This window comes from Phalacrocorax carbo, chromosome 1 (assembly GCF_963921805.1).
Source record: "Phalacrocorax carbo chromosome 1, bPhaCar2.1, whole genome shotgun sequence".
Taxonomy (NCBI): Eukaryota; Metazoa; Chordata; class Aves; order Suliformes; family Phalacrocoracidae; genus Phalacrocorax; species Phalacrocorax carbo.
In genome coordinates, this window is record NC_087513.1 from 218,812,841 (window position 1) to 218,827,224 (window position 14,384).

At 46.5% G+C, this 14,384-nt stretch overlaps 1 protein-coding gene across 3 annotated transcripts in view; it reads right to left on the reverse strand.

The window, feature by feature from the left end:
* Positions 1–14,384, reverse strand: part of DCHS1 (dachsous cadherin-related 1) — a 98,782-nt gene that overhangs the window by 62,347 nt on the left and 22,051 nt on the right. The gene's annotated exons all lie outside the window — the stretch shown is intronic.

Consider the following 14,384-nt stretch of genomic DNA (forward strand, 5'->3'; position numbering starts at 1 on the left):
CTAAGCCACTCTCCATGATATTTGAAAAGTCATGGCAGTCAGGTGGAGTCCCTGGGGACTGGAAGAAGGGAAACATTGTGCCCATCTTTAAAAAGGGTAGAAAGGAGGACCTGGGCAGCTATTGTCCTGTCAGCCTCACCTCTGTGCCTGGGAAGATCATGGAACAGATCCTCCTGGAAGCTATGCTAAGGCACATGAAGGATGGGGACGTGATTCGGGGGAGCCAGCATGGCTTCTCCAAGGGCAAGTCCTGCCTGCCCAACCTAGTGGCCTTCTCTGGTGGAGTGACTACATCAGTGGGCAAGGGAAGAGCTATGGATGTCATCTACCTGGACTTCTGTAAGGCCTTTGACATAGTGCCCCACAATATCTTTCTCTCTAAATTGGAGGGAGATGGATCTGATGGATGGTCTACTCAGTGGATGAGAAATTGGCTGGATGGCCACATCCAGAGAATAGTGGTCAACAGCTCAATGTCTAGATTGAGATCAGTGACAGTGGGTGACAAAGCAGTGGAACAGGCTGCCCAGAGTTATTGTGGAGTCTCCTTCCCTGGAGACATTCAAAACCCACCTGGACGTGTTCGTGTGCACCCTGCTCTAGGTGCTCAACCCCTATGATTCTGTGATTCTGTGACAAGTGGTGTACCTCAGGGGTCTGTATGAGGACCTGTACAGTTTAATATCTTCATCAATGACATAGACTTTGCGATTGAGTGCATCCCTCAACAAATTTGCAGACGATACCAAGCTGAGAGGTGCGATTGACACACCTGGGGGACAGGATGCTGTTCAAAGGTTCAACAAGGCCAAGTGCAAGGTCCTGCAGCTGGGTCAGGGCAACATCTGTTATCAATACAGGGTGAGGGATGCAGGGATTGAGAGTAGCCCTGCTGAGATGACTTGGAAGTACTGGTGTATGAAAAGCTGGACATGAGCCAGCAGAATGTGCTTGCAGCCCAGAAAGCCAACCGTATCATGGGCTGCATCAAAAGAAGCGTGGCCAGCAGGGTGAGGGAGGGGACTCTTCCCCTCTGCTCTGTTCTGGTGAAATCCCACCTGGAGTATTGCATCCAGCTCTGGGGTCCTCAGCACATGAAAGACATGGGCCTTTTGGAGCGGGTCCAGAGGAGGGCCACAAAAACAATCTGAGCACTGGAGCACCTCTCCTACGAGGACAGGCTGAGAGAGTTGGAGGTGTTTAGCCTGGAGGAGAGAAGGTTTGGGGGAGACCTTACTGAGAGTGGCCTTTCACTACTTAAAGGGCTTATAAGATAGACAGGGACAAACTTTTTACAAGGGCCTGTAGTGATAGGAAAATGGGTAATGGTTTTAAACAAAAGGAGAGTAGAATCAGACTGGATATAAGGAAGAAATTTTTTATGATGAGGGATGTGAAACACTGGAGCAGGTTGCTCATAGACGTTGTAGATGCCTCATCCCTTGAAGTGTTCAAGGTCAGGCTGGATGGGGCTCTGAGCAACCTGATCTAGTGAAAGATGTCCCTACCCATTGCAAGTGGGGTTGGACTAGATGATTATTAAAGATCCCTTCTGACCCAAACCATTTTATGAGTCTATGATTCTAACGTTACACTCATCTTTAAGAAAGGCAAGGAGGAACTCAGAGAACCATCAGCTTGTCAGGGGCATCTCTGTACCCAGAAAATTCATGGACCATAATAACTCAGAATCCATTGCTGAAGGTATGGGGAACAAGCAGGCAATCGGGAACAGTCAGCATAGATTTATCAAGCACAACTCGTACTTGACCAGCCTGATTAACTTCTCTGACAAAATGACTGGCTATAATAATGAAGGGAAAACAGTGGATGCAAAGTGCCTTGACAGCATTGACAGTGAGTCCCACAGAATTTTAATTTATAACCTGAGGAAGTATGGGCTGAATGAATGGGGCATTAGGTGGGCTGAAAACTGGCTGCACCTCTGGGCTTAAAGGGTAGTGACCAATGACACAGGCCCACTGTTAAATGGAAAAGGAGAATCAATCACGAATGATGCAGAAAAGGCAGAGGTCCTCAACACCTCCTTCACCTTGGTTTTTACCAGCACTGTAGGGTCCCAGGCTTTGAGAACAAAATTGCCAATTGAACCAAACGCCGACCCACCATCGGTGAAGGAAGAGTTAGTATATGAACTACTACAGGAGCTTGACCCCCACAAATCAATGGGCCCTGACGCCATCCACCCAAGGGTGTTGAGAGAGCTTGCTGACATCATCACAAGGCCGCTCTCCATACTCTTTGAGAAGTTGTGGAGAATGGGGGATGTCCCAGAGGACTGGAAGAAGGCAAATGTTACCCCTATCTGCAAGAAGGGCTCGAGGGAGGATCTGGGTAACTATAGGCCCATCAGCCTCACTTCAATCCCTGGGAAAGTTATGGAACAAATCCTCCTGGGGGCCATCACAAGTCAAATGAAGCACATGACTGGGAAAAGCCAACATGGCTTCACTAAGGGCAGATCGTGCTTGACATATCTGGTGGCCTTGTACGACAAAGTGACTTGCCTGATTGACATGGGGCAGGTGGTGGACATTGTCTACCTGGACTTCTCCAAGGCCTTTGATACAGTCCTCCACAGCCTCATCCTGGAGAAATTGATGTGTTATGGCCTAGACAAGTGGTCTGTGCAGTGGGTGGGGAACTGGCTGACTGGCCACACTCAAAGGGTGGTGGTAAATAGCTCTTTCTCAAACTGGCAACCTGTCACTAGTGGAGTCCCCCAGGAATCAATATTGGGCCCAATGTTATTCAACATCTTTATAAGTGATCTGGAGAATGGCATCAAGCGTAGCCTGATGAATTTTGCTGATGACACCAAATTGAGTGGGGAAGTAGAGACTCCAGAAGGGAGAGCTGCTCTGCAGGGAGATCTAGATAGGCTGATTAAGAGTGGGCTAACAAGAACCTTATGAAGTTCAACAAGGAAAAGTGTGAGATCATGCACCTGGGAAAACATAATCCAGGAGTGCCATACAGACTGGGATCCACCTGGCTGGAGAGCAGCTCTGTGGAAAGGGACCTGGGGGTCCTGGTGGACAGAAAGCTCAACATGAGCGAACAGTGGCTGCTGCGGCCAAGAAGGCCAACAGGATGCTGGGTTGCATCAAAAAGGGCATCACCAGCAGAGAGAAAGAAGTCATTATCCCGCTCTACTCAGCACTTGTCAGGCCACACCTGGAGTACTGTGTGCAGTTCTGGTCCCCGCTGTACAAAAAGGATGTGGACAGGCTGGAAGGGGTCCAGAGAAGGGCCACCAAGATGATCCAAGGACTGGGAAGCCTGCCTTACGAGGATAGGCTGGGAGAGCTGGGTTTGCTCAGCCTTGAGGAAAGGAGGCTCAGCGGGGATCTCATCACCATGTACCAGTACTTAAGGGGTAGCTACGAAGAAGATGGAGACTCCCTTTTTACGCGGGGTCACATGGAGAGGACAAGGGGGGATGGACACAAGTTGCTCTTGAGGAGATTCCGATTGGACACCAGAAGGAAATTTTTCACAGTGAGGACAGTCAACCATTGGAATAATCTCCCCAGGGAAGTGGTTGACTCGGCCACGTTGGACACCTTCGACAGTCACCTGGACAGTGTGCTAGTCCATCTTGTTTAGACTCTGCTGTTCCTAGAAAGGTTGGACTAGATGATCCCTGAGGTCCCTTCCAAACTGTGATTCTGTGATTCTGTGACTTAATATGGGGCTGGTGCCTGGCAGCCAACAAAGTACACCAAGTGTTGATTTGGGAGCCAGTTCTATGATGACACAGAGTACAGGTTTGCAGATGACACTAGGTGGGGTGGCTGTTATGTTGCATGGCAGAACTTTGGTCCAGAGAGATGTCTAGAACCTCAAAGAATTGGATCAGCAGAAACATCATGAAGTTCAATAAGGAGAAGTACAAAGTTCTGCACCTGACTCAGAATAGCCCTATAATTGGTACAGGTTGGGAATCAACTGGCTGAATTGCAGGCCTGCTGAAAAGAACGTGGAGGTGGGGGTGGACACAAGTATGCTTTCATTGCAAATAAGGCAAACAACTTACTGCACTACATTAGGAGAAGGGTGAGCAGCAGATCGAGGGAAATAATAATCCCCCTTGACTTGGGAGGTGATGAAGCCACACCCGGAATTCTATGTACATTTTTGGCTCCCCCCCCTTCATGAGGGATATGGAAAAAGCTGTAGGAGACACGTAAGGGCCTGGAACACGTGACTGATTTATAGAGACTGAAGAAGCTGGGCTTGCTCAATCTGATGATGAGTAGACTAAAGGGCTTTAGTGATGAGTAGGCTAAGGGGCGTTTTTAGTGGCATCCTACTGCTACTTGAAGGACAGGTTGGAGGGCAGGAAGGCCTTACAGAGGGACCTGGACAGGCTGGATCATTGGGCCGGAGCCAACGGTATGAGATTCAACAAGGCTAAGTGCTGGGTCCTGCATTTGGGTCACAACAACCCCGTGCAATGCTACAGGCTTGGGGAGGAGTGGCTGGAGAGCTGCCTGGAGGAAAAGGACCTGAGGGTGTTGGTTGACAGCAGCTGAACATGAGCCGGCAGTGTGCCCAGGTGGCCAAGAAGGCCAACAGCATCTGGGCTTGTGTCAGCAATGGTGTGGCCAGCAGGAGCAGGGCAGGGATCGTGCCCCTGTGCTTGGCACAGGTGAAGCTGCTCCTTGCAGCCTGTGTTCAGTTTTGGGCCCCTCACTACAAGAAGGACATCCAGGTGCTGGAGCGTGCCCGGAGAAGGGCAATGAAGTTGGTGAAGGGTCTAGAAAACAAGCCTTATGGGGAGCAGCTGAGGGAGCTGGGGTTGTTTAGCCTGGGGAAGAGGCGGCTGAGGGGGAGACCTTATCACTCTGTACAACTACCTGAAAGGAGGTTGTAGCGAGGGTGGGGTTGGCCTCCTCTCCCTAGTAACAAGCGATAGGATGAGAGGAAATGGCCTCAAGCTGCACCAGGAGAGGTTTAGGTTGGATATTAGGAAAAACTTCTTCACCAAAAGGGTTGTCAGGCATTGGAACAGGCTGCCCAGGGAGGTGGTGGAGTCTCCATCCCTGGAGGTATTTAAAAGAAGGGTAGATGTGGTGCTTGAGGATATGGTTTATTGGTGGACTTGGCAGTGATAGGTTAGCGGTTGGACTCGATGATCTTAAGGGTCTTTTCCAACCTTAACAATTCTATGATTCTATGAAAGATAGTGGAACTAAATGTAGTAGTAGACAATAGAACAATAACGATGGCTGCAATTACAGCTTGGGAGAGTAGTATAGCAGTGGAAAAAGCTACTCACAGAGGCTGTGAATCTTGGCCTCTAGCAAGTTTTCAAGGCTGATCTGACCTAGTATTGTTAATAGTCTGTCTTCAAATTAGAGGTTGGACTATGCATCTCTGGAAACCCCTTTCAACGATGAGGGCTCTCTACTATGAATTTATGAATTTCATTCAATTTCTGTCATGCGGCTCCTTAATAATACCTTTTTACTTTATGATGGTCACTGTCTATACCCACAATGCCTCTTTACTTTGTGCCACTGATCAACATAATCAGTAGGCTTTTTTTTTCCTGAGATCTTTACTGAAGAAAAGTAAATAGATGGGCTCCAAAACTGATCCTTGAAAAGACTGTGCATTTCTTCAAGCATAAAACTTCTGATTTACTGGTAATCCTTTTTTTTTTTTTCTTTTTTTGCGCCAGTCTTTCACATCTTACAGTTTTCATATCAATTTCTGTCTTCTTCATTTGAATAAAAAAATTTCTCATGTGTTACTGTAGCACTGATGTTCAGATAGTCTGACCAATCTTTTTTCCTGGCCCCCCAAAAAATCACTTATAAAGAAAGCTGTCTAATGTCCTAATCTGGCATGATTTGGCCAACCCACTGCATTTGATCACATTTGCCATTTATTGTAATGTTTTCAAATTATCTTTTCCCTTTAAAATCTAGTTTGAATCCTTTATACTACTGCAGGCAATCTGCATTTTCCTAGGTCATTCACGTCAGTCCTCCTTTCTTCAGTATCTGTGATGTTTGTTATTCTTCAGCCCCACGGCATTACCCCAGATCATTGAACAACGCTCCTCTCAGACTGGCAATTTGTACACAAGTGCTGCCTTTACTTGGAGATGGAAATTAGTGGATTCCTTTTGGTCTCTTAGTAAATTCTAATTTACTATATATTCTTGGACCCCTTGGCAAGAGAGGGGAGAACAGATCCGTATCATGTGCTTGGACATTCAGAGAGACTTCGGACAGTCTTTCTGACATGCAAGTATCTTTGGAGCTGTATGTGGTCTGGTAGGAAGATATAAGTCAAGCTATGCCTTGTAAGAGCAACTAAGACACAGAAACATGAGCAGAAATATACTATTCAGGGCAGAAGGTTACTGGTAGTAGTAAAGGTTGGGACAGGACTGCAGGGCTCCCAGCTGTGTCATGCCTTGTGATAGAATTATTAATGATATGCAGACCAGATAATGGAGGAGGGAGCAAAATTTGAAGGTGACTGAATTCTTTGGATTAATCAGTGCTTTGGTGAACTTCAGAAGTTGAAATCACATGGAGGCTGGTGAAACATGGCAAATTGGAGTCAGTAGTGACAAAAGCGACTGGAAGGCAGTACAGAAAACATGTTTTATGTTTCCCTAGATCTACAGGCAACTCCTGCAATGTAATGGGATGTTGTGCTATTGCTCATGTTGCTGTTCTGCCACCACAATGACCCTGATCCTGGCGTTGTGCACATCCCCACCCACACTGGACTTTGCATGTTCCCACCCTCATCCATAGCAGGTGGGAAGTGGTCTGGCAGCTTAGCACCTTCCTGCTAGATGGCATCTTGCTCCTAAACCAGATAGGAGCAATCTGGCAGGTAGCCCAGCAGGACTAAGTTGCTCAGAGGCTTCTACTGTTGGAGGCTGGAGTCTGGCTCAAAAATCCCAAACAGGAAATCCTTCTAGGATGTGCTTAAGCTCTGATTCCCGGATGTTCACAGCAAGCAAAGGTTTCCTGCATTCAGAATGGAGGTTAAAAATAAAAGAAGGCAGGCACCTGCTAGGAATATACATGGTGAGGGACAGGAGGGTGGGAAGTGAGGGGACAGCTTTCCCTAAGATAAGAGTAATTTTTTTTGGGTGAGATCCCAAGTTTGCCTCTGCCATTTGGAATGCCCTTGAAATCCATGAAATATAGAGCAAGAGTTGCAAGATCATTTCACCTAGCAAATGGAGATAGTGCCTCAGCTTTGCAGCTCTATATTCACAACCTGGTCAAAAAGGAAATACTGCTAATGCATTGGTGCTGGATGTAACCTGACTACATAGCTGTGAACCTTACAGTGGAAGAGTTCTGCGTATCTGGAGGGTTGTCTGGATGGATGCAAAGGATCCTGTCCCTGGGCTGCATGTGACGGATGGTTTTAGGGTAGAGTTCATAGCTTCTGTTAATTTGTTTATGAGAATGTTTACAGTCTTGGAAATTTGATGAAGGTCTGGCAGTGGTCTTAACATCGTACTTGTGCTATATCAGGCTTGAAGTAAGGATGTCTAGCAATCACCGCCCCTTGCTTCCCATCTTTCACATGGTATCCTGGTAAGGACTTCCACAGTCTATTTTCCAGGGCTCTACCTAGAAGAGGCCTAAATGCCCTGAACACTTGATTGTCAACCTTGCCTCCTTTTTTTAGAGAAATTCTCTAGCACAGCAAAACCTGTGAAATAGTTGGGCTTAAAATGTTGCTTCTTGCTACCTCCTTGTCTTGAACTTACATTATACCATGCATCTTGCAGGCTGGGAGTTCCACTGCTCATTGTTTCAACTGTCCCAGCCTTGGACTTGTTCTTAATTTTGCCAGTTCCTTGCATTCCCAACTAGAAGCTCTCACGTAATTCAGCTTGGGACTTCTCAAACAGCTCACCTGGTACTATTTTAAGTTATAGCAGCATCTAAAGGTTAAGACTTCAAGTGCAGCAATAAGACAATTCATACCCAGAAGACAAAATAATCAAAAGTGAAGACAAGTAGGTAGATACAACAAGGAGCATGGAAGGATAAGGCTACAAGTAAGATAGCAGTTATATTCTCTGCAGGTACTTTCTAAACAGCATAGCATAGGCAGACTTTAAACAGTAGGAAAAAAATCTAGTGCTGTCAGCTGCTTTATTGCCATACCCCAAAGAGGCTTCAGTTGAACCCAAAAGCTGCTGTCATGTTCAGCACATGTGCATCTAAATAGTTCTTAAAGTGCTCCTGTAATCACAGAATCACAGAATAGTAGGGTTTGGAAGGGACCTCTGATATTATCTTGTCCAATCCCCCTGCTTGAGCAGGGACACCTAGAGCAGGGGACATAGGAACGCGTCCAGGCGAGTTTTGAAAGTCTCCAGGGAAGGGACTCCACAGCCTCTCTGGGCAGCCTGTTCCACTGCTCTGCCACCCCCACAATAAAGAAGTTTTTTCTCATATTGAGGTGGAACTTACCGTGTTCCAACTTGTGCCCATTGCCCCTTGTCCTGTCATTGGGCACTATTGAAAAGAGCCTAATCCCATCATTCTGACACCCACCCTTTAGATATTTACAGGTATTGATGAAATCCTCCCTCAGGCTTCTCTTCCCTGGGCTGAACAAACCCAAGTCTCTCAGCCTTTCCTCGTAAAAGAGGTGCTCCAGTCCCCTGATCATCTTGGTAGCTCTCTGCTGGACTTGCTCAAGCAGTTCCACATCCTTCTTAAACTGGGGGGCCAAAACTGGACAGAGTACTCCAAATGTGGTCTCACTAGGGCAGAGTAGAGGGGGAGGATAACCTCTCTCGATTTGCTGGCCACACTCCTTTCAATGTAGCCCAGGATATTGTTGGCCTTCTTGGCCTCAAGAGCACATTGCTGGCTCATGGTCAGCCAGCTGTCCACCAGCACTCCCAGGTCCTTCTCAATAGAGCTGCTTTCCAGTAGTTCAGCCCCAAGCCTGCACTGGTGCATGGCGTTATTCCTTCCCAGGTGCAGGACCTTGCACTTGCTCTTGTCGGATTCCATGAAGTTCCCCTTGGCCCAGCTCTCCGGCCTGTCCAGGTCTCGTTGGATGGTAGCACAGCCTTCTGGTGTATCAGCCACTCCTCCCGGCTTGGTATCACCAGCAAATTGGACACCTGCAAGAGTCAGCTGGACAGGGTGCTGGGCCATCTTGTCTAGACTGTGCTTTTCCTAGAAAGGTTGGACTAGATGATCCCTGAGGCCCCTTCCAACCTGTGATTTTGTGATTCTGTGAAACTTGCTGAGGTTACAGTCCATCCCTTCATCCAGGTCATTGATGAATATGTTGACCAGGCCTGGACCCAGCACAGACCCCTGGGGAACACCACTAGTGACAGGCCTCCAGCCAGACTCTGCTCTATTGATCACGACCCCGAGTTCTGTTGTTGAGCCAGTTCTCTGTCCACCTCACTGTCCACTCATCCAACCCACAATTCCTTAGCTTGCCTGCGAGGATGCAATGGGAGAGCGTTGAATGCCTTACTGAAATCAAGATAGAAAACATCCACTGCTCTCCCTTCATCGACCCAGTCAGTCACACCATCATAGAAGGCTATCAGGTTGGTCAAGCACGATCTTCCCTTGGTGAAGCCATGTTAACTGTTTCTGACAACCTTCTTGTCTGCTGATAACCTTCATGACTTAATAAACCTGACAGCCAATCTATTCAGTGCTAAGTTTTCTTTCCTATTGTTTAAACCCATTATTTCTTGTACTATCTGTCATGAACACTGGAAATAGATTGTTCTCTTTGCAACTGTCTTTTACAAATCAAGGCAGTTATATCTTCTCACTCTTTTTTAAGCTAAACTGCCCCAGAGAATTTAATCTTTCCATACTCTATTTTCTCAACCTCTAATCATCTCCCCTGGACTTCCTTAGATTTGTCTCCATTCTCTGAAGTGCACTGACTAAGACTGGACACAGTACTGTAACTAAGGGTCTTATCACAGCAAAACAGAGCCAGAAATGTTACTTCATGCATCCTGGAACTCGTATTCCTGTTTATACCATCTCATATGATCTTATTTTGTTTTTGCAACAATCTTAGCTGATTCATATTCAACCTACAGGTCACTATAAAGTAAACAGAGAACTAATGTATAGACTGTTGTTTCTCAGTCTCTATCTGTACAGCTTATTATTCCTACCAAGTGGATAATCTTCCTACCAAGTAATAATAATTTTAATTTTTCTATCAATGTTGTTTAGTATCTCGACTAATAATCTGCAAGGAAGTATGGACTGATTAAAGAGAAGCACACAGAACAATAGGGAAATTATATTATGGCAGCTTTAGTGATGTACATTTAATGTTCAATATTTATAAAGACTGTAGAAAAGTCAAAGCAGTCAGAGAAGAGTCATAAGGATGAGTTAAGATCTGTAGAACAAGTTTCCACATGGAGAGCTTCAGAAAGATTAAAAAAAATTGGTCATTTCTAAGGATCTGTAAAAAAGAAATTTTTCAATTGCATATAATGTTTCAATCTAGCAAATGAAGACGGAACAGGAGCAATGAGGTGGAACTGCAGATATACAAACCAAAAGTAAAGAGCACCTGTTCAACGGAAGGAGGAATTAATCACTAGAATAACTAAGAAGAACGTATAACAGATTCCGAGCAATCAAGGTTGTCCATCTTTGGCTGGACAGGGTGCTAGACCATCTTGTCTAGACCGTGCTTTTGCCAATAGAGGCTGGACCAGGTGACCTTTGAGGTCCTCTCCAACCTGGTATTCTATGATTCTGTGATCTTTCTCAAGCAATGTGCTAGCTCGGTGAAAGTTGCAGGGTTTGAAAGAGGAGTCTCTTCCTGAGGTTCTGTGAGCTTTGTGACTCCCACATCACAGACAGTGTCACCCAGTCCTAGTGTCTGAACTGCCCTCCAAATCTGTGTGCTGCTTGCCCCATTAAACTCTTCCCAAAGAGATGGCTGAACCGTGTCAAACCAAAGAATGATTTTTATGAGAAAAGGGAATGAGAGAATGATGAGAAGGAAACCATCTAATACATTTTAGTCTGTGAGCCAAGACAAAACTGAAATCAACATTTCCAGAGAGGGGAGTTGACTGAGCTGAGCCCTGTGCTACTGACTGCTCTACTTCCTGTCCTGGCTTCTTCCATCCTTCTCTTCTGGAATCCCTTCATCCACGTTTCTGCAGCAGGGTGACCTCATTTGGCAGCGGCCTCTGCAAGCATATGCTGACTAAAGCGTACCATTCTCATAGGTGCCTCTTAGAAACCTGCTCACTAAGGCCTGGACTTCCTCCCTGGTAGCAAACAAACCTCCTTCTGTTCCCATGAAAATCAGCTGGGAGGAAGTGAGATGGGGAGGTGGTTTCCGAAGTACTGTGGATTGTGATTACAGACATAGTCTCAGAATCCATGGGGTGGGGGTGGGGACCACAGGAGCTGCATGGGGAATCCAGATTATTTTCATGTAAGGTGATGCCTTTGATCAACAGTGTTCACAAACAGATACAAGCCTGATGGCAAAGGGCCTGTTGGTGTTTCATAAAAGGAAGAAAACAATTTGAGGAATATCCCTTCCCAAAGAACATAGCTTTTCCTTTGGAGGACCTTTCTATATATAGTGAGGTGATTATTTCAGAATGGAAAATGTTTGTTCAGGAAGGAAAGGCTCTGAGATCAGCAGAGTCGAGTCTCACCCACATGCTCTCAACTCCATTGGACTCTTCTGCCTAGCAGCAGGGAACTGGGAGGAGTCTGCAGGGGCAGGACTGCCCAGGAATCACTCATCTATACCTGAGTTCTCCTCACTCAAGAGCTTGGGTACAAGCTCTGGTCTGCCACAGAGGGGCAGGTTCTGAAGTGAGATCTGGTGATTCCTCCAGCAAAAAGAATACAGATGGTCAGACCTTCTTTTTGCCTTTGACAAAGTTACAATTCACAACCCATGCACACTGGGATGCGACAAGATATGTCCCATATGTCCTGTGGGAGAGGACCCTGTACATCCACGTACATGCCAGCAGGCAAATTGGCAACAATCTGCTCACTGACCAAACAGTCCGTGCTAAATATGCTACATGCGTATATAAGAGCTGAACGGCACTAAATATACCTGCCGCAAATAGACACAGGAAGCTGTCGTTCTTAAACTAGACGGGGTGACACAGAGCCGCACCTATCTCTGCACTCTCTCCGTCCCTCCGAGAGAAGGAAGGAACGAACTGGTATGATACAGCCCCATCTAGTGGAAGTTTATGTATTACACAATCTTAATCTCGAATATTAGTGGTGTAGCATTGCTTACGAGTCCCAGATACGCACCAGTATGTGTTTGAATTATTAAAAAAAAATAAGCATTACCTTGCAGTTTAAGCTGATGTGATGCACATAACTTAACAAAGAGGTTACCATTAGGTAGCATCAAACACTCTAACCTGAGTCACAATCCAAAATCATCCCATAGGTTTAAAATGCACGTATTGGCCTACTACACATTTTAAAAACTTACTCCAAGCTCCAGGTTAAATCTTAGCTGCGGAGCACCTCCAACAGCAGAATCAGGCTATAAACAACCACTTGGTGGCTTACTGCTTTAGATAACCCTTAAGGGCCATAACTGGCCTAGCAGAAGGAAGAAAGTAAGTTGAGTTTATGAGTCAATTTAATGATTCTTAAATATCTCAGAATAACTCAGGCCACTGTGAGGCACTGTGAGATGAAAGAAGGGACAAGTAACCCATGAGTAATACAGAGATGTTATCCAAGCAAGCAGATATGGGATAGGGAAAACCAAAGCCCACCTGGAGTCAGATCTGGCAAGAGATATAAAGTGCAACAAGAGAGGCTTCTGCAGGTGTATCAGCAGCAACAGGAAAATGTGGGTCCACTGCTAAATCAGAGGACAAAGGAGGAGCTATGGATGTCATCTACCTGGACTTCTGTAAGGCCTTTGACATGGTCCTCCATAGCATCCTTCTCTCTAAACTGGAGAGATACGGATTTGAAGGGTGGACTGTTTGGTGGATAAGGAACTGGCTGGATGGCTGCATCCAGAGGGTAGTGGTCAATGGCTCAATGTCCAGCTGGAGACCGGTGGCAATTGGTGTCCCTCAGGGGTCCGTACTGGGACTGGTACTATTTAGTATCTTCATCAGTGACATAGAGAGTGGGATCGAGTGCACCCTCAGCAAGTTTGCAGATGACACCAAGATGAGCAGTGCAGTTGACACACCTGAAGGATGGATGTCATCCAGAAAGACCTGACCACGCTGGAGAGCTGGGCCTGGGCGAAACGGATGAGGTTCAACAATGCCAAGTGTAAGGTCCTGCACCTGGTTCGGGGCCACCCCTGGTATCAATACAGGCTGGGGGATGAAGGGATTGAGAGCAGCCCTGCAGAGAAGGACTTGAGAGTACCTGTGAACAAAAAGCTGGACATGAGGCAGCAGAATGCGCTTGCAGCTCAGAAAGCCAACCATATCCTTGGTTGCATCAAAAGAAGCGTGGCCAGCAGTGCGAGGGAGGGGACTCTTCCTCTCTGCTCTGTTCTGGTGAAATCCCACCTGGAGTATTGCATCCAGCTCTGGAGTCCTCAGCACATGAAAGACATGGACCTTTTGGAGCGGGTCCAGAGGAGGCCACAAAAATCATTCAAGCGCTGGAGCACCTCTCCTACAAGGATACGCTGAGAGAAGGCTGCAGGGAGACCTTATTGCAGCCTTCCAGTACTTGAAGAGGGACTATAGGGAAGATGGGGGCAATCTCTTTAGAAAGGCCTGTTGTGACAGGACAAGGGTTTTAAACTAAAGAAGGGTAGATTTAGACTTGATATAAGGAAAATTTTTTATGATGAGGGTGGTGAAACACTGGAGCACGTTGCCCAGAGAGGTGGTAGATGCCCCAGTCCCTAGAAACATTCCAGGTCATGTTGGATGGGGCTCTGAGCAACCTGATCTAGTTGAAGATGTCCCTGCTCGCTGCAGGGGGTTGGACTAGATGACCTCTAAAGGTCACTTCCAACCTAAACCATTCTATGATTCTAAATGGGGCAAGCACCCTGGTGACAAAGGACATGGAAAAGCAGCCTTCAGGAATCCCAAGGCCCTAAGACCAAAGGGAAACTCTGGAGCAAGGAAGACTTACTCTCAGTGGAGGACAGCCAGGTTAGGAACTGCTCTCAGTAGACTGGGGTTACATATGTCCATGGGACCTGAATGAATGCACCCACAAGTGGTGAGGGAGCTGGATGACATTACTGCAAGGCCACTCTCCATTATCTTTGAAAGGTCATGGTGACTGGGAGAGGTTGTTCCTGTGGACTGGAAGAAAGCAAAAATCTCTCCTATCTTCAAGAATGGCAAAAAGGAA